Here is a 24,912-nt window from a genome sequence, read left to right as displayed (position 1 = left end):
GGTCAACAATGCCAAGAGTTGGTGAAAGCAGGGGTCCGTCATCCGGAGATAATTCCGAAAATCATCTGGATTATTCTCCTGGAGCTCCCGCGGCAAAGGCATATGACATAATTGGTCACGATTAATAAAGCAACCAATTTTCCTCCTCCTCTTCCTGGACTGGACTTGGGTCAAAGTAATAACTCCAAGGCCAATAGTAAATAACATGTTATCTCCTCCGATTCCGCAATATGGCTGGTTGACGAACGGCTGTTCAGAAACGAACTGAAAAGCACAAAATGAAAAGTGCAAAATGAAAAGCGTGAATCAACACTCACCAAATTTCTACTAACACGGAATTAGCAGAAGGATCCTAAAGGGTGGCGCTAAAGAGCTGAAAAACTACATAGTACATCACTACGTTTGTGTTTGTTGGCCGACAATTCCTTACCGTTTGTATACAAGACAAGTTCCTAGCCAATGCCCTTCAGACAAAAGTCCGAGGTTTTGTCTGCGGAAAATCCGATCGTGTGTACGAGGCTTAACAGGGACACAGACAGCAATAAAAATCTATTCTAATCCCTCTCTATTTTATCAAAAAAAAAAAAAAAGTTTTGCCTTTAGTTACTTTATACAGAGCTGCAATAATGTGTGTCCTTTGGTTTTGCTATGGGGGCCCATCATGCGTAGGTATGGCTCTGCTCCATAGTTAAAAAGGTTTAGAAGAGGGAAATTTAGCAGAAAGTATCTGCCAAAACCTCTGTGTGTATGTAAGAAAGTAAAAAAAAGAAGGTGCATTGGGTATTAAACGTATTTCTATACTCAGTTTAGCCACTAGCTGGCGCTGTTTTCCAGCAAATTGCATTTACTGCAAAGCTATGAAATAGGGAAAAATCCATTCTACTCCAACCGGTTGTTGTATCAGGTTTTTGGAACCAATAACTTAGTGCGCTTCCTATCAGTGCTGAAATGCACAGTGGCTTATTAGCACCTTTGCCTTGAATCACTGAGTGTATCGGTTTGAATTCTGGACAGGACTCCAAGGACTTGTTCAAACTTGTGGCCGAGGGCAGTTAAAGTAGGTGGTTGAGCTGTGTTTTGACCAACCCACGTAAACCAACACAGTGATTTTTAAGGGGTTGTACACATGTTGTGGCAACAATTATAACCCCCGCCGCTTTTGGCAGGCAGTACCTCTGCCGAATGCGACCCATTGGAGTGTTCAAGTGCTTGGGCCACTTCACCACCACATGCACTAGTTGTGTTGCGGGCTTTTCAGGGTTCAAACAGGTGCTGAGGAGGTGATGTATTGTCTTTCAGCTGATGTGTTCATTTCCCTCCACGGATCACTTTTCAGAGAGGTGGCAACACCCTCCACCACTACAACCAAGCCCTACCTGCATGGAATAAATTGTTATGTAAATGTCTGTAATAGATAATGTTTATATATTATAGTAGCAATGTGTTTAGGTGTATGAAAACTTTGGGGAAAAAATGGGGAATCATTATTGAGTTTACCATCAGTGATATAGTTAGGGGTTATATTAAAAGTCAGTCAGTGAAAAAATAGTTCAGAGTAAGCTTGACACCATATAGCACACACCATGAATGCCAGTCCCTACTATTGTCATGTCACCATATAGCACACACCATGAATGCCAGTCCCTACTATTGTCATGACACCATATAGCACACACCATGCCAGTCCCTACTATTGTCATGACACCATATGGCACACACCATGCCAGTCCCTACTATTGTCATGACATCATATAGCACACACCATGAATGCCAGTCCCTACTATTGTCATGTCAACATATAGCACACCATGAATGCCAGTCCCTACTATTGTCATGTCACCATATAGCACACCATGAATGCCAGTCCCTACTATTGTCATGTCACCATATAGCACACCATGAATGCCAGTCCCTACTATTGTCATGTCACCATATAGCACACCATGAATGCCAGTCCCTACTATTGTCATGTCACCATATAGCACACCATGAATGCCAGTCCCTACTATTGTCATGTCACCATATAGCACACCATGAATGCCAGTCCCTACTATTGTCATGTCACCATATAGCACACACCATGCCAGTCCCGACTATTGTCATGTCACCATATAGCACACACCATGAATGCCAGTCCCTACTATTGTCATGACACCATATAGCACACACCATGAATGCCAGTCCCTACTATTGTCATGACACCATATAGCACACCATGAATGCCAGTCCCTACTATTGTCATGTCACCATATAGAACACACCATGAATGCCAGTCCCAACTATTGTCATGCTGCCCAGATCTGCTGCTGGAAGTGACTTTTTAAAAGTCGGTATTTGCATAGGGTTAGGCACACCCCTCCCCTCCCCACCTGTAAGCTCTTGGGTCTAGGGGCTAGGGGGAGTTGCCTATACCCATACATACCAGAATTTTGACAGAGCCCATCAGCAGATTGGGGCAACAAGGGAGTAGGTAAATGTACTTTACATATCGTTCCAGGCTTACTTTAAACTTATTTTCAGGATTCAGACGGGTGATCGGACCCATCCTCCGATCTGAGCCACTCTCTGCTGTGGGTGAATCCACCTTGGAGCTGTGTGCAGGCAGACCATACAAGTGGATGCAGCGGCCGCATGGAAACAATCCCATGTTAAAATGTTACATGTGGGCAGGAGCGGGTACATGGATCCGATCGCACAGAGGTTGACTTTTGTAAAGGCAAATAGACTGTGCATTCTGCAAGTGCAATTGTTCCAGAGCTTAGTAAATGAGGGGAAGCTCTGCTGACTCACATCATCCAATCATATGCAAGCAAAAAACATTTTTTTTTTAACCAAAAACCGACATTTTTTTGGTAAAAGAAGCTTTATCTCATTTCATCTCACTTTCCCACAGACTTCTATTAGAAATTATGGACTTATGGTGCTCATCAAATCAAACAATACATAGGGAGTGTTTTGAAGGAAATGTTGAGATTTGCATTTAAGCTTGACAACCTTTTTTATTTTGGTATATTGATCATCTTGACATGCTGCAGGTAAGATCTGTCCTCACATTGTTTTATCATCAATCTCATCACTGAATTGCTCAGATCAGGACAGGTTTACTTTAGAATTGCCCCCCCCCCCCCCCACACACACACACAAGTTTTTTTTATTAATCATTCATTCTAATAGACTAGGGGTCTCTAAACTTCCTAAAGAAAGGGCCAGTTTACTGTCCTTCAGACTTTAGGGGGGCGGACTGTGCCCAATGGGAGAAACAATGCCCAATCTTTGGTATTAGGGGGGGAGAAATAGTTGGTGTCGGTAGGAGGAATAGCACCCCATTTTTGGTGTCAGTGGAAGGAATTCTGCCCCATTGTTGGTGTCGGTGGGAGAAATAGTGCCTCATCATTGGTGTCGGTGGGAGAAATAGTGCCCCATTGCTGGTGTCGGTGGCAGGAAAAGTGCCTCATCATTGGTGTCGGTGGCAGGAATATTGCCTCAAGGGCCGGATAAAGGCAAGTAAGGGCCGCATCCAGCCCCAGAGCCACAGTTTGGAGACCACTGTAATAGAGGGTTTATAGTATCCATGAAACCATGTATCCGCTTAGATCAGAACAAGTAATCAATCATGTTATCCTAATAGAAGGTTTATAGTATCCATGAAACCATGTATTCTGGTGTGTTACATTTATTTAGACAAGACAATTGGTTTGCCAAGTCAAAAGAACTGTGCTGCATATCAGGAAAAGAACAATATTTACACTGATAATTATCCACATGGTGATGCTGTGGCTTTTTTTTTCCACATCTCTGATAATTTGCACTAAACTTCCTTGTTTTCATTATCCAATTTTCATTTTCATCTCCTATTTAGCAAGCTTATGAAGGTTTGAAAATATGTTATCCAATGGCGCCATCTTGTGTTGTTTTAGCAGTACTACATTTAGTATTTTCTTTTATAGTGATTACAACTTTACATTGAGCCTTTCCTCGCATTTCTTGTTTATATGCACTATATTACCAAAAGTATTGGGACGCCTGCCTTTCATTTTGCTTCCACTTCACAATTATGTGCCACTTTGTGTTGGTCTATCAGATAAAATCCCAATAAAATACATTTACATTTTTGTTTGTAACATGACAAAATGTGGAAAATGTCAAGGGGTCTGAATACTTTTTCATGGCACTATATATATATATATATATATATATATATATATATATATATATATATATATATATATATATATATATATATATATATATATATATATAATTTTTTTTTTTTCTACTGACATATTGTATGGTGTGCTCCATGTCTCTTTCATTTGCTTATAACAGGCAGGAATTGAAATCTTGAATGGAGTAGTTCAGAGAAAGAAGTCATTGCTTTGGCTCATATCTTTGAAAATTTTAGCTTGAGAAACAGGTTTTATTAAAGCCAGAGACAGCCAGGTAACTATTATTCTTAGATGGAAGTCAGCAATGACAACTCCTTTAGGCATAGCTCCCAACTGTCCCTGATTTTAAGGGACTGTCCCTGATTTGGAGCAATGTCCCTCTGTCCCTCTGTCCCTCCTCATCTGTCCCTCATTTTGGTCTGATCTATATAGATGTATATAAAATGCACTTTTTATCTATCAAAAAGTGTTTCCCAGTGCTAAACCTTTCATCTGATTTCTAAATTGCTGCATTTGTAAATTCCAAAAGCCAATATAAAGGAACAGTAGTGGTAAAAAAAAGCACTTGTGGGTTTAACCAATCTTGTTTTTTTGTACAATTCTCCTTTAAGGGGGCGTGGCAAGGGTGTGTGTCCTATGCCTGCATACTTTTGCTGATAGGTGTCCCTCATTCCCATCTCAAAAAGTTGGGCGGTATGCTTTAGGCTGAGTTCACACTATCTTCGCATGCGGCTCACAGCAGGGGTCCAGTGCATCCCCGTTCACTGTTTCAAGTCCAATTTCAGCACAAATTTTTGGCTGAATTCAGACCTGAAATGGACCAAAAGACGCACAGGGCTCCTGTGCAAATTCACACTGGAGACGCAGCAGAGATATGTGAACTGGCTGCACAGAGAGCCAGTCAAAATCTCCTGCTATTGCGAATCGGATGCGGAGAACCGCCATCCAATTCGCAATAGTGTGAACCCAGCCTTATATTAGCACTGGTTTCCTTTAAAGGTCAATTTACCCAAAAATATTTCAGTTGAAGGTTAAGTCTGGTAAGCTGAGTTAACCAATGGTTCCTTATATTTTGTAGATCTTTTAACGGCTTCAGAAATGAGATCACCCGGCCTCTGAGATCACCAAGCCACCAAAGATTGAATATTTTTGGGTTTATTCTCTCTTCTTGTTGTATTCTCCACTATATAAAGCCAACAATATATTATTCAGGGGTTATAGGACTTCATTATTTTTGATGTGGCAGGTCTCCCAATCGAGTTCTCAAGAAAATTAGAAACACTTAAAGGATTTAACTCTACAGACCCCAGAAAAAAGGAAAACAGACCATAGCCACTATTTTTTTTTTTTTGGGGGGGGGGGGGGGGGGGGAGAAATGACTGGTCCTTCTCAAACAGGATATTGTACCAAACCTGTAGGTAAATAGGAGAACCAGAATCTTTGCTAAGTGGAAGAGTGGGTTTGATAATAAAATTGTTAGTACCTCCACACAGGACCTCTGAAGAGAGAGGGGATTCCCTTCCTGGGAAATTAATCAGTAATCTAATCAAAGTAATTGGAAACAGAAGAACTACTGCAACTCACATATAACATTAACCATAAGCATATCGATGCACACCAGTATAGAAATATTACAAGCTTTATATAAGAAGAGATTTATAAGAGTACATACTCTACATTCAATATACAAACAGATATTATCAGCAAATGGCCTGGTATGAGTCCATCACATGTCAAAATGTTACATGTGCAACCAAAAATGTTTTTTTTTTAATTTTCCTTACATATGATTGGGTATTCTTTGCAAAAAGAAGCTTCATCTCATTTCATCTCGCTTTCCTATAGACTTCTATTAGAAATTATGGAGTTATGGTGCTCATCAAATTAAACAACGCATAGGGAGTGTTTTGAAGGAAATGTTTTTGTATGTTGAACATCTTGACATGTTGTAGGTAACATTTGTCCATACATTGTTTTATCATCAATCTCATCACTGAATTGCTCAGATTAGGATAGGTTTACTATAAAATTGCCCCCCCCCCCCCAAGCTTTTTTTTTTTTTTATTACTAATGCTATCCTAATAGAAGGTTTATAGTATCCATGCAACCATGTATCAGATGTGTTACATTTATTCAGACAAGACAATTGGTTTGCCAAGTCAAAAGAATTGTGCTGCATATCAGGAAAAGAACAATATTTACACTGCTAATTGTTCACATAGTGATGCTATGGCTTTTTTTCCACATTTCTGATAGTTTATACTAAACTTCTTAGTTTTCATTAGTATATCTCCTATTTAGCAATCTTATGAAGGTTTGAAAATATGTTATCCAATGGCGCCATCTTGTGTTGTTTTAGCAGCACTACATTTATTATTTCCTTTTATAGTGATTACAACTTTACATTGAGACTTTCCTAGTATTTCTTGTTTATATACCTCCCCTGTTACAATGTTTTTGTTTTGTTTTTAAAGCTAGATGTAGCTAAAAAATGTAGCTAAAAAAATAAAAATACAACTTTATACATTTGTCTAAAGATATATATATATATATATATATATATATATATATATATATATATATATGGGATTGCTGCACAATACACATTTATTGAACAAAATGTTCACACTTATCAAAAGTATTCCATAATTACAGTTTTGGCCTCACAAGCTTACGCCCTTCTTCAGATTCGGAACATGTCTAAAATTACAAAGTACATACTATTTTTTAAATATACTTCAAAACATGTAGAATCAACTATTCTATTATCCATTAATTATAGTGCCTTCCATTATTGGTTAATTTTTTCTACTAGTAGAGAAATGGTTAACGAGACAGTTGCCTCCCCTGACATCTCTCCCGAAGCCTCCAGTTATTTGCCTATCATCAAAAAAAAAAAAAAAATTTATCAAAATCTTGTAAATATAAGGACCCCTAAAGTTACTACTATATATAAATACACACATACAGTATATCTCAACAATAATCAGTCCACTTTGTATAATAATCTCTAACTGGGAAAGATATCTAAACATTGCACTTCCCATTTGATAATTGATCATACAAAAAGATACAGGTCAAAATCTGTGTTTAACCCTCTGGGGTGCAGGAAATCCAGAAAATGGATCCACCGTGCCTCTCGTTTCCTTAACAATAATTCACGATTGCCACCCCTTCTGTCCTTATTGATCCCATCGATTACCATCAATTCTAAATGGGAGACCAAATTATTTTTCTCCACAAAGTGTCTTGCGGGTGAGAGACACATTTGCCCCTCATCACGGAGTTACATTGTATACACGACAAGCATGGATATGAACCTGTATTCCTAGGTCCTAAAAGAGTAGTGACAGGATTAGGTGGTTCAGGATGTGATATACATCATTTTACATAATAATATGTAATACAAGCAGCTGACAGTAGAAGGCAGCAGAGTCCTACAAAACCTCAAATAAATACATCTGAAGCCCACAGTAAAACTCACTAAAGCCAGGACCGAATCTAAGCTATTTGATCTGGGTCTGCAGTAAAAAAAAGTCAGAAGCATAATGTCAACAGGTGATGGAGATGCTTGGAACCAGTATTTCATGTTCACTTGCCATGCTTCTGTACATGAGTCACAAACTGGAAGTAATGTCTGACAGGTAGAGGTAGTGCAGAGATGGTTCAGTGAACAGGAAACGATAGTATGTATTAGGCTGTCATCAGATTAGGATGAATAAACAGAACCTGGGCCCCCTTACATTAGGAGTCCTCATCAGAGTTGCTCTTACACTAACTCTCTATCAGAGTCTTCCCTTACATCAAGGTCCTCATCTGAGTGCCCCCTTACATTAGGTGTCCCCATTAGAGCCCTCTTTACATCAATTGCCCCCTGCCTCATGGATCAGTGTATATCAGTGTTGGCCGGTGGTTATTTTCTTTGGGGGGGGGGGCGGCAAACAGTATTCGCTGTTGTAACACCTGGGTGGGCTCGTAGCGCAATGCTCTGCGCCACGAGTCCACCTTTTCTAAAGCCCATTAGAGCCAATAGCTCTAATCAGGTGCCTTAAAAATACACCCCCATCACTGTAATTCAGGTGCCCATCACCCGGAAAGGGTCCGGATGCCTGAATAGGGGGTGGTTGTGGTGGCCTTGGATAGATTCATGCTATTCATGAATCTATCAATTAGTCATATAGGGGGTGGCTGAAATATGGACACAGCCCCCACCCCTAGATCCCAACCATAAATACGTGTCTCCCCTTCAGTGTTTTTGTTTAGAGCATACAATTACAAGACAGATGATCAGTATAGAAACTAAATTGCTTATATAACAACGTTTGTAAAAAGAAAACCCCCAGGAAAAAATGAATAACTGCAATTGCATATCCATGCATGAAAGTTGTGCAGAGTCCTTCAAAAGCTTGGCAGCAGAAAATCACATAGCCCATAAAAAGGGCTAGATAAAGTTTTGCTTGATGAATCCAAATATTTTCATATTGTACATAGTAAAGCAGAGCAGGACTAGTGGATTTATCCTAAAAGCCTCCATCCATGTTGTTGTATTCAGCTTAAACAGGAACCATTGCTGCCAGATTATGAAAGTTGAATATAATATAATTATAATATGGATCATCAATTGTTGAGCCTGAGGGTGAATCAAGTGGAAACTTGCTTGAGTCCACATGGTGATACCAGATATTTGAAAGGTGAACATCTTTACAATTCAGGGCCAATGCGTATCAAATGGTTTAGCACTCCAAGTGGATTTATCTTTAAATAAGATTTATTAAGAGGCAATCCATGCAGTTGTAATGAACTTCAGAGACCAGTGAGGCATTAAGGAACAAAACATGTGTCCTTGACTCACTTATACTGAAACCCCCAAAGAGTAGTCAACATGCAGGAAAAATAAACTAAGTCGCCCACTGCTCCCATACAGGTGAATCAAATGTATAATCCATCTCCACAGATCAGTAGTGGATGAAGACCAAACCAAGTCATGTAAACAGATGCTTCACCAAAAATCAAGATAATCAAGAAGGGGAGACCACAGCCATTCTGACCAATTTCACTGGTTAAACCAACTTCCTCAGAGGCCCTTGTGGTAGCCCTGTGAGCAGTAATTTTGCAATTGATAGTTGGTTTAGATTTAACTCTTTCGCATTGTCTAAAAACTGAAATATTAGTGTTGGGTGGACTCTCCCTTTTACAATAATTTAAAGCAACTCTGTTGCTAGAATCAAAGTATCAGTAAAAGAGTTCTAAATAGATAGATAATAAATACTTACTCTCCTAACACATGCAACACTGTATTGAAAAGATTCCTAAGTCTCTTCAGAAACTGTCACTGTTGGGAGTGTCAATCTCCTGGTCTAAAGGCCATAGTCCCTTTAGTTTTATCCAAATCAATATGGAAAATTTGGCAGCTTTTAAGATGAAGCATACATTTCCTGTATGCAATAATGCAGAGACCTGGGGTAAGTTTTCAGTAGATTGCCTAAAACATGGAGGTTCAGGATGTGTGTGTGGAGGTTCTGGTGAGCTGAACCACCCATCAGATTTTTTAATCTGTCTGGGACGTTGCTGATTATATCTCCACCACTGAACTTCCAGTCAGCACATCTGTCATTGAAACACAGTGTCATGTACCTGTATGCTGAGCCCGAGATGACGGTGGTGGCCTCTTGTACAGTTCTCATTCGAGTACCACTAGATGTTGAGACAGGGCATGCAAGGGCAATGGGACAAGTGCCAGGGTGCAGGCAATGAATACTGGAACTTGGGAGCGCTGGTGTCAGATGAGCATAAACAGCATCAAGGCCACATCAAGTGCAGCAGTGAGCAGTAATAAAGTAATCTACCGATTGCTGGAACTAAACTGCCAGAGCACATTTATAGTGCCAAAGCTAGTCCTAGACTGACTGGGTATGCACTTTCCAAAATAAAAGGATTGTAGCACCCTCTAGTTAGGTAGGTGCTAGAGTGAGGATTTTTCTATAGGGTAGGAAAATGTAGGTAGGCCTAGCTGGTGGCTAGGCCTGATTGTTTTCATTCTGGGTTGGAAGTGGCTCAGGGCAGGGCTGGGTGACTCACAGGTAGCATCACTGTCACCTCCCTCTTTTTTTCTAGAAGGTGCTAGAAAGCGAGGAGGAGAGGAGAGGTGGAGTTGCTTGGGGTATTTTTAAGGAGCCTTGACCAATCCCCAACTTGGATTGGCAGGGGGAAGGTCTCCTTAAATACCCAGGGCCAGCCCAGCTGGGGGGGAGTTGTCGGATGAAAGAGCTGGAGTTAGAGAGTGTAAAGGCTGTCAGGGCCTACAGGGAGCTCCCAAGTCTGGGGGGGTGACCTTGGGCCATGACTCGGGTGCATCAAGGAGGAGAGAAAAGATCAGGGGAGGACTGGGCCTGGGGGCAATTGCCCCCCCAGGCCACTCTGATGCCCTGTAAAAAGACTGCACCATTTCTGCCACAGACATGCCTAAAGAATAAAAGATAAAATCAGCACTCGTTTGAGGAGAGACCCTGGAGGTGTACACAGATCAAATAAATGTGATTAAAAGAGTCTCTCAAAAGGAGGGACAAAGTCCATAGCAATAGTCTCTAAGATGAAGAGGGAGAGGAATCCATGTACCAGCACTAAATGGCCTGAGGAAGGAGCAAGCATGCTCCGAACTCGAAGCCACCTCCTCTCACCCTGCACCTGGAAGTGATGTCATCTCCGATTGCCCCTGTGTTCCCTGCTGTTCTCATAGGCTGTGAATGCTGGAATCCACCTGCACGAGCTGTCAGCTGCACTTCAGAGACACAGACATTTAAGAGAAAACCACCCCTGGATTTTGCTGCAGGATTACTGTCATGCTTATGTTTATACTCCCTTTGTGAGTAGTTGCACTTTTGACTTATCATTAAATGGTTTACCAATACTGCACTTAGAGACGCTGTGTTTCTTTTCCTTTGATGCCAAAAGGATGCCTGGTGAAGAGAAGTAAAAAGTCCCAGCCTATGACCTACCAAGTGCAGAATGAAGACAAGGACAGAGCGCAGGCCCCCCCCCCCCCCCCCCAGCATGGATGGTGTAAACTGTGTCCGAGCAGAGGCTGGTTCCATGTCCCACTGGATACTCCCCTCCCCTGGCCAGTCGCCCCCTGCTGGCCTAGTGGAGATCCCAGAGTCAGTGAGTAGAGAGTATCTGGGGCGGAGCTTTAGTCTGGGATGAGTGTCAGGAGGAGGCGGGGAAGAGGGAGAGCGGGAGGGGGGCTGCACCATGGGCTTCTGGGTTGTACTTGTCCACTGGGCTAAACATTGCCAGTTAGCCCCTGGAAGAGATCCTGGAAGGAGAGGCACATGAGAGAGCAAAGAGAGGACAGCGGGAGAGAACACTCCTAAGAGACTCCAGGGAGGACAACTGGTCGCAGCCAGGAGGGCTGATGAGTGAAGCACAGTCAGGAGGACTGGGGAGGCATGGCTGAGAGAACTGGGAGTTAGCAGTTTGAGATGGGTGCAGAACCAGAAGAGTGGACTATGGAAAGGGCAGTGGAGAGAGATCATTGCAGCCAAGCTGGCTGGCACGGCCTGATGGGAGCTATCTGGGATCAGTAGCTGAATAGAGGACAGTTAGCACCTGAACTATTTCTATGCAATAGGGGTCTGGGGTCCCTGCCCACAAAAGGCAATCCACTGAGGCCTGGCTGAGCTGGTGTCAGACCTAATCTTGCGGTGCTAACTAGTCTGGTGGAGTAACGATCTGTAGCAAGTGAAGTGCTGGAGGAGTGAAAGGAAAGAGGTCTTAAGCAAGAGTAGTGCTGGAGAGAAGACTGGAGTGTATATACAGGAGTGAATATAGTCCCAAGCAAGTTGCACTGAATCTTTCTGGGCATCCCATAATTTCCCATAATTTCCCATTCCCATCCAAGTTCAATCCCCTCAATAAAAAAAAAAAAAAAACAAAAACAAAGCTTATGGACTGGTCTGTGTTTCTGAGTGCCTGAGAGATGGATGCCGGGCTGAGCAGGGTGACAGGTGAACCACAACATGGCTACAAATAGTAGTGGAGGGGGCAGGGAAACAATGGGGGCTTTCAGAATAAAGCCTCTGGTAATCAGTGGTGGGAAGCAGAGGGTGAGTGGACACTGGCTGTGATGTGGGCAGTGCTGCACTGCCCCCTGGGTGTCCTCACTTCCAGTCTTAGGCTTGGATCTTAGCTGGTATGATCTCCCGCTGGCAGAAGAATATCCAGACAGAGGTGCTCTCTCTCTGACTCCCTTGGTGCCAAGGGGATGAGCTTTCTTTTGCAGTTTAATAAAAATTATCTCTTCACTTCAACTGCACAAAGCATATTGGAATTTGTAATTTAGGGAGTCCATTAGTCCCATTATATGACTGCTGTCTCAAAATACAAACCCCAGGATTCTCAGCGCCCTGCATAGGAGTCTAGGGGCTTGCTTAGTTTAGCTCTCCCTCTGCTTGCCAGAGGAGAATGGAGCAGTATAACATCAGTATCTCATGAGAGGGAATAAAGAATAAAAGGCAGTAGTGTCCCTTTCCATATTGCTGTAGCCCAACACCTGGCTACACTATTAAAGCACAGACAGCACTACTTAAAATAGTAAGGCATGGAGGAGGGTGAGACGTAAAAAGGAATAGGTTGAGGCTGAAAAGAATTATCTGCAGAAAAGCTAAGACTTAGCTGTTGGGAGGGAAATGGTGGTTTGGATCACTGACTGGTCAATTCATCAATAAAAGCTTAAAGTATGGCATGCCTGATATATACTAGTATAATGGTAAGGTAAGGAGCTTTGGACTTCTTGGTGAAGCTCTGTAGCAATGGGAACCATTTTGAGCAGTCCCTGTGAAATGGTGAATGAAGATTGAATGATAAAAGCGGTATTCCACTGGTGAAAGTCCAGAATACATTTAATTTGTGGTTAACAAGGTGAGCCTAGGCATTTGTGCTATGATAAGAGTTCCTCTTCATAAGGACCGGAAAAGCATGGGTTTACTCTGTATTCACATCTCTGCGTGTGAACATCCACAGTTAAAATGCACTGCTCTGCTGAAACGCATGGGGCTGCCATTCATTCTAAATAGGGATGCACCCATACCATATTTTTAACACTGAGTACGAGTACCGATACTTTTATTTAAGTACTCGCCGATACCAATTACCGATACCTATCGCCTAGGAAGTGTAGGTAGAGGGGTGGTTTGGAAGGTGGGTGAGGGCAGGGTGTAAGGGGGGGAGTAGAGGAGTAAATTTGGGCAGGGCAGTTGAGGGTGGGGTGAAATAGGGATTGTGGGGTGGTATAGTTGGGATGGAAAAGGCTGTGATCGCTAGGGGGAAGAGGATGGGGATGGGAGGGTCATTGGGAGACACGGGGGCAGAGGTGACAGCTGATGGAGGGCAGGAGGACAAAACACAGGAAGAGCAGAAGGACACAACACAGGGATGGCAGGAGGACACAAGACAACACAGGGAGGGCACAGCACAGGAGGCAGGAAGGCACATTACAGGGGGTTAGGAGGGTACAGTAAGGGAGTTAGGAGGGCACAGTAAGGGAGTTAGGAGGGCACAGTACGAGGGGTTAGGAGGGCACAGTAAGGGAGCTGGGAGGCCACAGTACAGAGGGATAGGAGGGCACATTGGGGGGGTAGGAGGGCACAGTAAGGGGGGATAGGAGGTCACAGTAAGGGAGTTAGAAGGGCACAGTAAGGGAGTTAGAAGGGCACAGTACAGGGGTTTAGGAGGGCACAGTATAGGGGTTTAGTAGGGCACAGTACAGGGGTTTAGGAGGGCACAGTACAAGGGGATTAGAAGGGCACAGTAAGGCAGTAAGGAGGGCATAGTACAGGGGGTTAGGAGGGCACAGTAAGTGGGATAGGAGGTCACAGTAAGGGGAGTAGGAGGGCATAGTACAGGGGGTTTGGAGGGCACAGCAAGGTTGGTAGGAGGGCACAGTACAGGGGTCACTGCTGGCAGAGCTCTGTTTCCCATCCCTGCATTGTACACAGCCTGAACACAGGCAGAACTCTTTCTCCCCACACAGCGCGCACTGGAGCTGATATTCAATTTCCTTACAGCTACAATGTGCACAGCGTATAGCTAGCTACTGGTTGCAGTTCCAACCTGTGACATTCCATGGTAGGAACGGAGCTGCAGTAGCTAGCTATACACTATGAACATTGTAGCTGTAAGGTAATGGGATGAGGAGCTCTTACTACTGTGCTCAAGATGTGTGTCATGCAGGGATGGGAGACTGCCGGCAAGTGTCAGGGGTGGTGGAGGGCTTGGAAGGGGGGAGCCCACCACTCCCCCACCCGTCCCCATTACCCCTCTAGATCAGGGCATGATCTTACCTCTGCTACTTGTGCTGGAACGATGTCTGCTCCAATCCCCACTCGCTCTCCTCTCCATACCCTGTGATTGGAGCACTACAGATCCCACCCACATAGGCAGTGCCAATACAAAATGGAAAAGCCGCGCTTAGAATGATATGATATGAATGATATGAAACTAATAAAAGTCCCAAAAAAAAGGAAAGAAAGTTAAAACAATTCAACTGTCCAATTATTAACACATAGTGTTTAGATGAAGCAAAATATATTCCCAACTGATGAATGGCATGCTTACCGGATAGCAAGCCAAATCGAGCAGGTGGCTTAAACCCAGCCTGGGCCTTTATGAAACCGATCACAGTAGGGTATGGGAATTTTCACTCACGTGGAATTGCCGTGGAATCCACGAAAAAATTAACCCCAAAAAAATAATAACAACATAGCGTAATACTGACATACAATTTATAAAAATAAAAAAGAGTGACACTCACATAGTGAGAGGAATAAATATCATATAAAACACCCAGTGTTTGAAGACAGCAGATGGCACACGGAAAGCCTCTTTGCCAATGACAAATATTCAGTGCAAATCATGCGGGTATGTGGATCTTCGTGAAGAATACACCAGCACCACACGGGGGGCCTGCTTACCAGATGATAGATAACAAATAGTGAATCTTGTAATCTTGTGAGGTGTCAACCAAGTCTACCAGTGAAGGGGTTAATACGTACACCAAAACCGCAGTGCCAAGGTTGGCCCATGCTTTAAGATGGCCCTGGGCCAGAGGGGAGAGCCGGCCAGAGGGGAGGAGGAGGCATTCCACTCCCAAGCTGATGTCACTTCTGGTGTCGGCTTCGGGTATCGGAGCATTTTCGCAAGTACCAATACTAGTGAAAATGCCTAGTATCGGCACCGATACTGATACCGGTTCAACCCTAATTGTGAATGGCACCCCCACGCATGTAAAATTGCAGTGTATGTGCGGGAACCACAGGGAAATCACAGGGTCAAAAAGACCATGCAATTTCCTTGCAGCTGTGTTTTTGAAACGGTGCATGCACCTCTTTTTTGCAGAAACGCAGGCACGGCAGCCCATTCATTTGAATGGGCTGCCGTCCACACGCAATCTCAGCAGCACAAAACGCAGGAGTGTGAACCTAGGGTAAAGCTCTGGACTGAGCTAGGTAATCGGTGAAAGGAATAGTCTGCAGTGGCATGACCATCAGAGCCAGGCAGAGAGAGTGGAGGATGCAATGAGGAAGAGCTGCAGACTATTTGTTTCACTCATTCCCTTGCCCAATCCAGGCTTCAACCCTCTGTTTTTCCAGCCTTGATGAAGGGAGCCCTTATGTATAAGCAGGGCCCTGATTTACCGCCAGCAATGGTCTTCCTGCAACAGGAACGACATGGGGTACCATATACCTGAATCATGGAGAACTCTACCATCCTTGGTACTCATGTACTCCTGACCCAAGGCCTATCTCGAGAAATAACAATTATCCACATGACTAGCCTTTTTAACGTTTGCGGTAATGATGAACAGGGTGCACAGTACTCCTTTAATAAAACAGTACATAACCTCCTTCTTCTCATGAATCAACCACAACAGTGTACTTTATAAAGTTAGACTTAACAAGAGAGCCCCAACAAGCTCTTCCTCTGCTATGGGTCCCCAGAGTGGACTCTTCTGCCCCGTACACACGGTCGGACATTGATCGGACATTCCGACAACAAAATCCTCGGATTTTTTCCTACGGATGTTGGCTCAAACTTGTTTTGCCTACACACGGTCGCACAAAGTTGTCGGAATTTACGATCGCCAACAACGCGGTGACGTCAAGCACGTACGACGAGACTAGAAAAGGCCGGTTCAGAACCAAGCGCAGCACCCTTTGGGCTCCTTTTGCTAATCTCGTGTTAGTAAAAGTTTGGTGAGAGACGATTCGCGCTTTTTCAGACTCGCGGCTTTCAGATCGTTTTCTGCCGTTCAGTTTGTGCTTGTGGGTTTGTATCTGCTCTTCAGTACGTGCAAGCAAGTTCCGCGTGACTTTAGTCACTGTATTCTTGTTCGTTCGTTACTGGTTTTCAGGTCGCTCTTCACAGGCCTTGCTGCTCTTCAGTGCGTTCTGTTACTTCGTTCTGAGCAGCCGACCGTTTTCTAGCCATGTTTCGTATGCGTACTCCTCGTAGAGTTCGTGCTGTGCGGGGGCTTGGTGTTGGGGTCCTGACCTTGACACAAGTCCAGTCCATGAACAGGGTGGGGAGGAGTTCATGGACCAAGAATTGGTTGCTTCAGCGTGACCAGTTCTCTCATATGCCTTTGCTCCGTGAGATCCGTGAGAATAATCCTGATGATTTCAGGAATTTTCTCAGGATGACGGACCCCGTGTTTCACCGTCTGTTGGCTTCGCTGACCCCCTATATCAGCAGGCAGGATACCTGCATGAGGCAAGCCATCACTCCGGAGCAGAGGTTGGTCGCTACCTTGCGGTATTTGGCCACAGGGAGAAGCCTGCAGGACCTCAAGTTCGCGACAGGCATCTCCCCCCAGGCTCTGGGGATCATTATCCCAGAGACCTGTTCTGCCATCATCCAGGTCCTACAGAAGGAGTATATGAAGGTAAGATTTTTATCCTTTTATATCACATTTTATTGTATTGAATGTTTGATAATATATTGTATTTCTTTCCTCATTCCCTAATTACCATGATTGGAATATGCTGTGAATGTCCCCTTTGTCCTCATGCATGCTGGATTTTTATGTAATTATTATTTTATGTCCTTCATACATATTTGCCCTTCAATAACCTCCCCAGCATGGTGTCTCCTGCCCTATATTCACCTCATGTAGTCACTTAACAATGTATTTTATCAGCTCCATAGTAGTGCTTTACCCCAAACACCCCCTAAAATGTTTGGAAATGTTATTTTGGATTTAAATTCAGGCAGAGGGCCAGAGGCTTTTTTTTGTGGTGTCCCCAAATTTTTTGTAACCCTCCCTCCCCCAACTGCTAAGTCAGCTGATTCCAATTCTCTATCCTCAATCATCTATCTGCTGACTTTGCCAAACCAATACACACTATACTCACCCCTTTAGTGCTCAGATTTATGGATGAATTCCCCAAAGCATGTAGTGCAAGGGCCTGCCTGTATACTTTACAATGGTACTGTTTAAAGTTCTTGTATCCTATTATTATCTTGATAGGTAATAGCAGAATGTCCAAATGTGCTCAAATGTGTACAGTGTGTATTTATATCTTTGTATTATGACACTTCTTACCTGTCCAGTGGGCTGCCAATAGTGTAACTAAGGAGGGGCTGTTCCAAGTAATACCCTGTATTTAGGCATTCATCTCTCAATGAAGTGAAGAGGGTTACCTGTCCAAGAGTTCCTCCCCCCTATAATGTTAGAAATGGCCCATGAGAGGGGGGGGGGGGAATATGATAGGTGTACCTTATACTTTGTTGTTGTTAAATTCCCCTTAATAAATGCTATCTGGAGGTTGACCCATAATGTTTGTGTCTAATCTGCTTGCCAGGTTTCTGTGAAAAAATAGTAATGTTTATTGTTTTTTCCTCAACAGTTTCCTTCAACGCCACAGGAATGGCAGACTGTGGCCTCCCACTTTGCCCAGCGGTGGGACTTTCCTAACTGCGGAGGGGCAATTGATGGGAAACACGTCCACATCGTCCCACCACCCAACTCGGGGTCGTACTATTATAATTACAAGGGGTTCAATAGTATAGTGATGTTGGCGGTGGTGTCGGCTAATTACGACTTCTTGTATGTGGACGTGGGGAAGAATGGCCGGATGTCCGATGGTGGAGTGATCGCCCAGACGGAGTTCTACAGGCGTCTCCAGAATGGCAGCTTGGACTTGCCACCTCCAGAGGACAATGTTGAAGGTCTCCCATTTGTGTTCGTTGCTGATGAAGCATTTGCGCTGGGGGACCACCTGATGCGGCCATTCCCGATGAGGACCCTCACCCCGGAACAGAGGGTTTTTAATTACCGGCTGGCCAGAGCCCGAAGAGTGGTGGAGAACACATTTGGAATCCTGGCCAGCCGGTTCCGACTATTTCTGACACCCATCCATATGGCGGAGTATAAACTGAACCATATTATACTGGCGTGCTGTGTTCTCCATAATTTTTTAAGAAAACATTCAGCCAACTATGCTGGCTCAGTTGGGCCTGAGGCCGGAATACCAAATACATCAACAATGACGGCACTTGAAAGTGGCCGTCCTGGCTTGCCCTCCCTGAGTGCCCGTGATGTCCGGTTACGATACCTGGAGTTCTTTGCGGGTAGGGGGGCTATCAATATGCCAGACAATCTGTGACACCTTTTTCAAATAAAAAACAACCAAAAGCAATTCTTGGTGGACATTTACTGCTTGTGTTTGTTTGAGCTGACCCTGACAGAAATGTGTTGAGTGCAGAAAATGTCGTGATTGGGTAACCTTATAAAGAATAGTGTTGGCTGGTACTTCCTAAATGCAAAAACACATTTCACTACAAGTGCACTTGCAACTGCACTGAACCTGCACTTGTAGTGCAAAGTGTATTTGCCCTTAGGAAATAACCCCCATTTGTGCATAAAACAGCAATTACATCACCCCAAAAGTGTTGTAGTGTTGAGACAATAATCCACACATTCTTGAGTAAGGCACTTTTTTATACCTGCACAATCACATGTGCATTTACCAAAGGTTTTTAAAACAAACCAACATGTTTGTTGTATAAAATGTTTGCAGTAGCATTATGAAAAATCAAAATATCCATTTCAGATAAAACAGGCCTGTGTAAAACCAACAAGAAAGCCAAAAAACTTGAACTTACAAAGTTCACATTAGGTAAAACCTGAAGGCTATATCAGACATCAGTATTTAGGAACTGGGTTTGATCTAGCGTTCAGATGGGGGGAAATCACCCCTGGAAAAGCCAAATTTGGAAGATGCACACCAATTTACCAATGGCAACATGTGCTATCTGCCATCAGGGGGGATCAAGGGACGTGTTTTGGGGGAGCAAGCCCTTCCTCAATGCGACTTTATAATTGAGGAAGGGGTTGCCCCCCCAAAACGCGTCCATTGATCTCCCGTGATGGCAGATAGCACATGTTGGCATACTGTGTGCATCCTCCAAATTTGGCTTTTCGAAACATTGTAAAAATTTAATTAACATAAAACAGGTGATTTTGTGGGGTTTAAATTCGCCCCAAAACATCAATGATGTTATTATTTTTTTTAATAACATCAGTGATTTGTTGCTGGATGTTTTGCAATTGGAGATTACATCCCATGATCTCCCCTATCAGTATCTGGGCACTTTCTGATGTAAAGCGTTCTGGATCCCGATCACCTAAAAAGAGATAAAGAACAAAAAAAACAGGTCTCAAAAATCTGCCACCATCCATCTCTTTTACCTGAGCCTGTGGTCGCAGACACTCACCTGTTGTGGTGCCAATCTCCACCACGTCTTCTTCTTCCTCCTGCTCTTCTTCTTGTGTTTGGGGTATTTCCCCTTCTTCCAGAGGGGGGGGGGGCTCTGGTCTCCTGGGATGAGGGGTGTCCGAGTCTTTTCTCCCCTATGTAAAACAAAAATGGTATACTTAGCACACAGATATTTGATGGCAGAACTCTAGAAATAGGAAACATTGCTTGGAAGTGGGGTACAATTTTCTATGTTAGCCGAGTTCAAAGATGTATTTTTTTTATTGCCCTTTGTCAAGCTGCAATACTTTACCTGTTTGGTACAAGCTTCACAGATGGAGACCCCCCCCTATAGTATACACTGGAGCACCTGTGTGGCCCCCCTAATAAAAATGGTGTTCTTGTGTCCCACACTAGTGCTCCAGTGTCCAGATGTGAAAACAGCTGCTCAGTGTCCTCTCCTTACACACAATCTAGTTTGCATTTCATTCTAGTAACAAATCCATCTACACAAACAAATATTTGGCATCCAAGTAGGCCCAAAAAAAATGTGTGAAAATGCATATGGCCTAAACAATGGTGTTCTAGAGGCCGAAAGAAAAAATGTTTGATACGAACGAATAATGGGCCCATGAACATTAAAGTTGACCTTTTAAACGTTACAATTACTAAAAGCATATGGAGCAGAACGAACGGAATAAAGACAGAAAGAATATGAACACAGCACAACTACTTACTTTTTTGCAGCACTCTCCGGATCTTTCGGTACTGCTCCGGCTCTCTCAACTTCAGGTCCGACCACCGCTTCCTGAGCTGATCTTTAGACCTTCGTACCCCGAAATTCCTCTCCAGACTCCGGACCACTTTACCAATGATTTTTGCCTTTCGGATGTTGGGGTTGGGGTAAGGCCCATATTTTCCGTCATAGTCGGACTTCTTCATGATGTCGACCATCTCTAACATCTCCCCAAACGACATATTTGTGGCCTTAAAACGTCTCCTTCTGGATCGGGACGTGCCTGGATCCGGGCTTTCCTCCTCCTCCTCGTTGTTCGAATTATCACGCACCTGGTGTAACTCCGCCATCATGCTCTTCCCCCACTGAGCCGAACGAAAAGGGGCGGGGAATAGAATAGAAAGAACGTCAGGGGCGGGCGGAGTTACACACATGCGCAGTGTGTATAAAGCGTAACACGCGTGCGTATTATGTACGATCTGTGAGCGGAGGAAGGAGCATTGGACGCGCCGATCGTAAGAACGAAGGTAAGAGACAAACTTGGGCCTATACTGCTTCTAGATTGAGGCCTATATTGTAACAAGATTAGGAGAGTTTTGTCTGACATTAGGCTTTGTCTTGTGTTGTGTCTTGCAGTGAACATGGATATCTTAATGAGAGATACTGACTTCATGTCACTATTCATTGATATGCTAAGGGAGCTGCCCTGTCTGTGGGAGATTACCCACCCCCATTTCAAGAACCAAGCAAAGAGGAAGGCAGCACTGGAGCAATTGTGTGAAATTGTGAAGCAGGTGATCCCCACGGCAGACATCACCTATTTAAAGATATTAATTGGTTGCCTGAGGAGCACATATCTAAGGGAGCGCAAGAAAGTCCTGGATTCACAGAGATCCGGAGCAGCAGATGACATCTATGTTCCCAGGATGTTGTACTACGACAGGCTGCATTTTCTGGCAGGCCAGACTGAACCCAGGCCATCCCTCTCCAGTCTTCCTTCCACGCTTCCTTCCCCCCCGGCTGAGGCTTCTGATGCCCAACCTGGGCCTTCCAGGCCATATGTGGAGGAGCCCAGATTGAGCCAGGTATAGCATTCCTCTAAATATTTCTGCTTGTCCAATCAATGATGTTAACTAGATGTTAGTTGGGAGTACTAATTTATGATTGTGATTGATGATGCAAAAACTAAAACTATGTCCCTTTTTCATACACAGGGAAGACTCAGCCAGGAGGTGGCTGATCTGCAGGTCCCTCCACCCCCCCTGAAAACAGAAAGTGGCAGCAGGAGGAGTAGCCTAGAGGAGGCGGCTATCAGATTTTTTTGGAGGGCTACAGAGGTCCTGGGAGCACCACACACCAGGGAGGAGAATATTGCTGCATTCATTGCCTATAAAATGCAGAGGATGGAGGAGGGCCAACAAGCCATATGTCAGGCCCTCATATCAGAGGCTCTGGCGAAAGGTGTGAGGGGCCAACTTACACCTCACACACAGCTTTGGGATGGTCCTCCTCCTCCTCCTGCAGGTCCTCCTCCTCCTCCTCCCTCTCCTCCAGGGCCTCCCAGTCCTCCTCCAGGTCCTCCCAGTCCTCCTCCTCCTCCAGGTCCTACTCCTCCTCCTGCCACATCTCCAACAGCACAGCCACAGCCCGGAAGGAAGTGTGAAAGGAAGACCAGAGAGTGATTGCCCTGGATCCAGTCTGGTCGGCCAAAAGATGCAGCCTCTTGTGGTACCAAAGCCTGGGGACACTGATGTCATCTGCTGCTATCCGAGTCTCTGTGAATCCCGGACCAGACTGCCCTCCCTTACATATGGGCTCCTCAGGCCACCAATTTTGATGTTGAAGAATTGATGTCTGCCGTGGGGGTCCCAGGCTTCACTAATTTCTCCTGTTGATCCAGTGTTGCCTTCCTCTTTGTTTGGTTCTGAGCCCTTAATAAAGGATTTTTGTTTTGAATTATACTCTCCTATGTGTTTTACTTCAAAAATGACAGTTTGTTTGTGAGGATTCAGGTACATTTCAAATATACAATGTGAAATGAACAAGGGACACCAACAACAAAAAATCTCATGGAGATTAAATAATAAAAGATATCAATGGTGTTGGGGTAACTTGCCACACAAAACACACACAAAAATATTCTGGAGTAAAAATAAAAATAACATTGAACAAAGATCAGCCTTGGAAAAAATCCAAACATTAAAGAAAAAAAAAGGCTTAAAAAGAAAAAAATAAAAACATAAAAAATATAAAACTGTCAGATGTGACAACTAATAACAATATATTGAGGGAATCCCACTAAAAAAACACAAATAAAACTTTGTGAGAAGTGTGTGTGTGAATATGAGCAGCAAAACGACTTAATTCTTGTCACATTATAAAGAAGAAGAGAGTGCGCTGTATTAAACCATTTTTAACATTGCAGCGTGACGAAAGTGCTGTATCCATTGCGAACGCTAAGTTTACCAGAACGAGCTGTCCCGTGTCGGAATTTCTTCTGAGCATGCGTGGCACTTTGTGCGTCGGAACAGGCCACACACGTTCGGAATTGACGCGATCGGATTTTGTTGTCGGAAAATTTTATCTCCTGCTGTCCAACTTTGTGTGTCGGAAAATCCGATGGAAAATGTCCGATGGAGCCCACACACGGTCGGAATTTCCGACAACACGCTCCGATCGGACATTTTCCATCGGAAAATCCGACCGTGTGTACGGGGCATTCCTCCTTCTCTGCCCTGGCAGCCCTAAAGGGGCAACTTTCAACACTAACCGCAACCTTCATAAAGACTCTCTGCAGGTTACAACTTCCCATCAACCTCTACAACTAAATCACCCAGACCCTTCTTATATAGAAAAAAGACAACTCAACCTACATTACACCTCTAGGAGCAGGGCTTCCCTTAAACTGGTAGTAAAGTAATTTTTGCCTATAAGGCTTCTCCAAACTTGTGGTGTTTAGGAAATATTCACACTGACATCACCAGTGCATACTGGTCACGTCACAAAGTTCCATGCTGTAGCCAAGGGCTATCGCATGTGTAGCACCCTCGAGTGTGCTGGAAGTGTAAATAGATTCTTTTGTTTAGTGTAGGTAAATTTGTCTGTGTTTTTTCCTGGGTTGGGCAGAGATCCAGGGAGAGCTGGATGACTCACAGGCAGCATTACTGAGACCCCCCCCCTACTTCTAGAAGGTACTGGAACCTTCTAGAAGAATGGGAGGGGAAGTAAGGTGGAGTTGCCTGGAGTTTTCTGAGGGCCCTGACCAGTCCCCAACCTGCTCCGAGGAAGCCCAGCTGGGGTGTGGAGTTCGGGTGGAAGCTGGAGATGGAGTGTTGGGCTGCCGTGGCCTTTAAGGGAGCTCCCCAATCTGGGGGGGGGGGGTGACCTTGGGCCTGGGCCGGGTGTAGACAGGACCCTCTTCAAGACACATGGAGGTGACCTGGCTAGGAGGCACGGAAGCAAGGAGATGACAGCGGGAGAACACTGACAGGCAAATCTCCAGAAGGAACAGGAACAGGCAAGAGGGCTGGTGAGTGACGCACAGTAAGAAGGACTGAAAGGCACGCCTGAGAGGACTAGGATGGAGCAGTCTGGGATGGGTGCAGAGCCAGTCAGAAGGCCTGTGGTGGCAACGGGCAGTGGAAAGGGGCAGCTGCAGCCAGGAGGGCTAACAGTGCCTGAAGAGGTGGTACTGGGAGCAGTGGCCACAGATAGGACAGCTAGCACCAAAGACTTCTATTTTTGCTACACCATAGGGCCCCGCGGTCCCTCCCTGCAAAGGGCGTTCTCCTGGAATCCAGCTGAGTCTGTGTTGGATCTAAATCCTGTGCTAGTTGGTCCTGGGGATGTTGTTCTGCAAGCAAGTTTGTGCTGGAGGTAGTAGAGGAGAGTGTGTATATACCGGGTGTATATAGTTCAAGTCCCTAAAGAGTTCTACTGATCAAATGGGCATCCCATATCAACCCTTCCCTATCGACCTTTAACTCCCCTACTAAAAATATCAAACAAAGCGGCAAGGACTGCTTCTTGTCTCTGAAGTGAATGGAAAATTTGTGTGCCTGGCTGTGCAGGGTGGGAGACGACCACATTAACCAGCGGCCCCTACAGGAGCAGTGCTACACTTGCATGTGTGGGAGTGATGTCATCATGGCTCTGGTCACTCATACAGCCGGAGCCCGCAAACCCAGCAGAAAGACCAGGGGGCGATGGAAGCCCTGTCAGTGGTTTCTGGGCTTCGTTCTAAGGTTAAGTATTTAAG

This window comes from Aquarana catesbeiana, linkage group LG11 (genome assembly GCF_042186555.1).
Source record: "Aquarana catesbeiana isolate 2022-GZ linkage group LG11, ASM4218655v1, whole genome shotgun sequence".
Classification (NCBI taxonomy): Eukaryota; Metazoa; Chordata; class Amphibia; order Anura; family Ranidae; genus Aquarana; species Aquarana catesbeiana.
The sequence above is the reverse complement of the archived record's forward strand: the minus strand, read 5'-3'. Positions refer to the sequence as shown.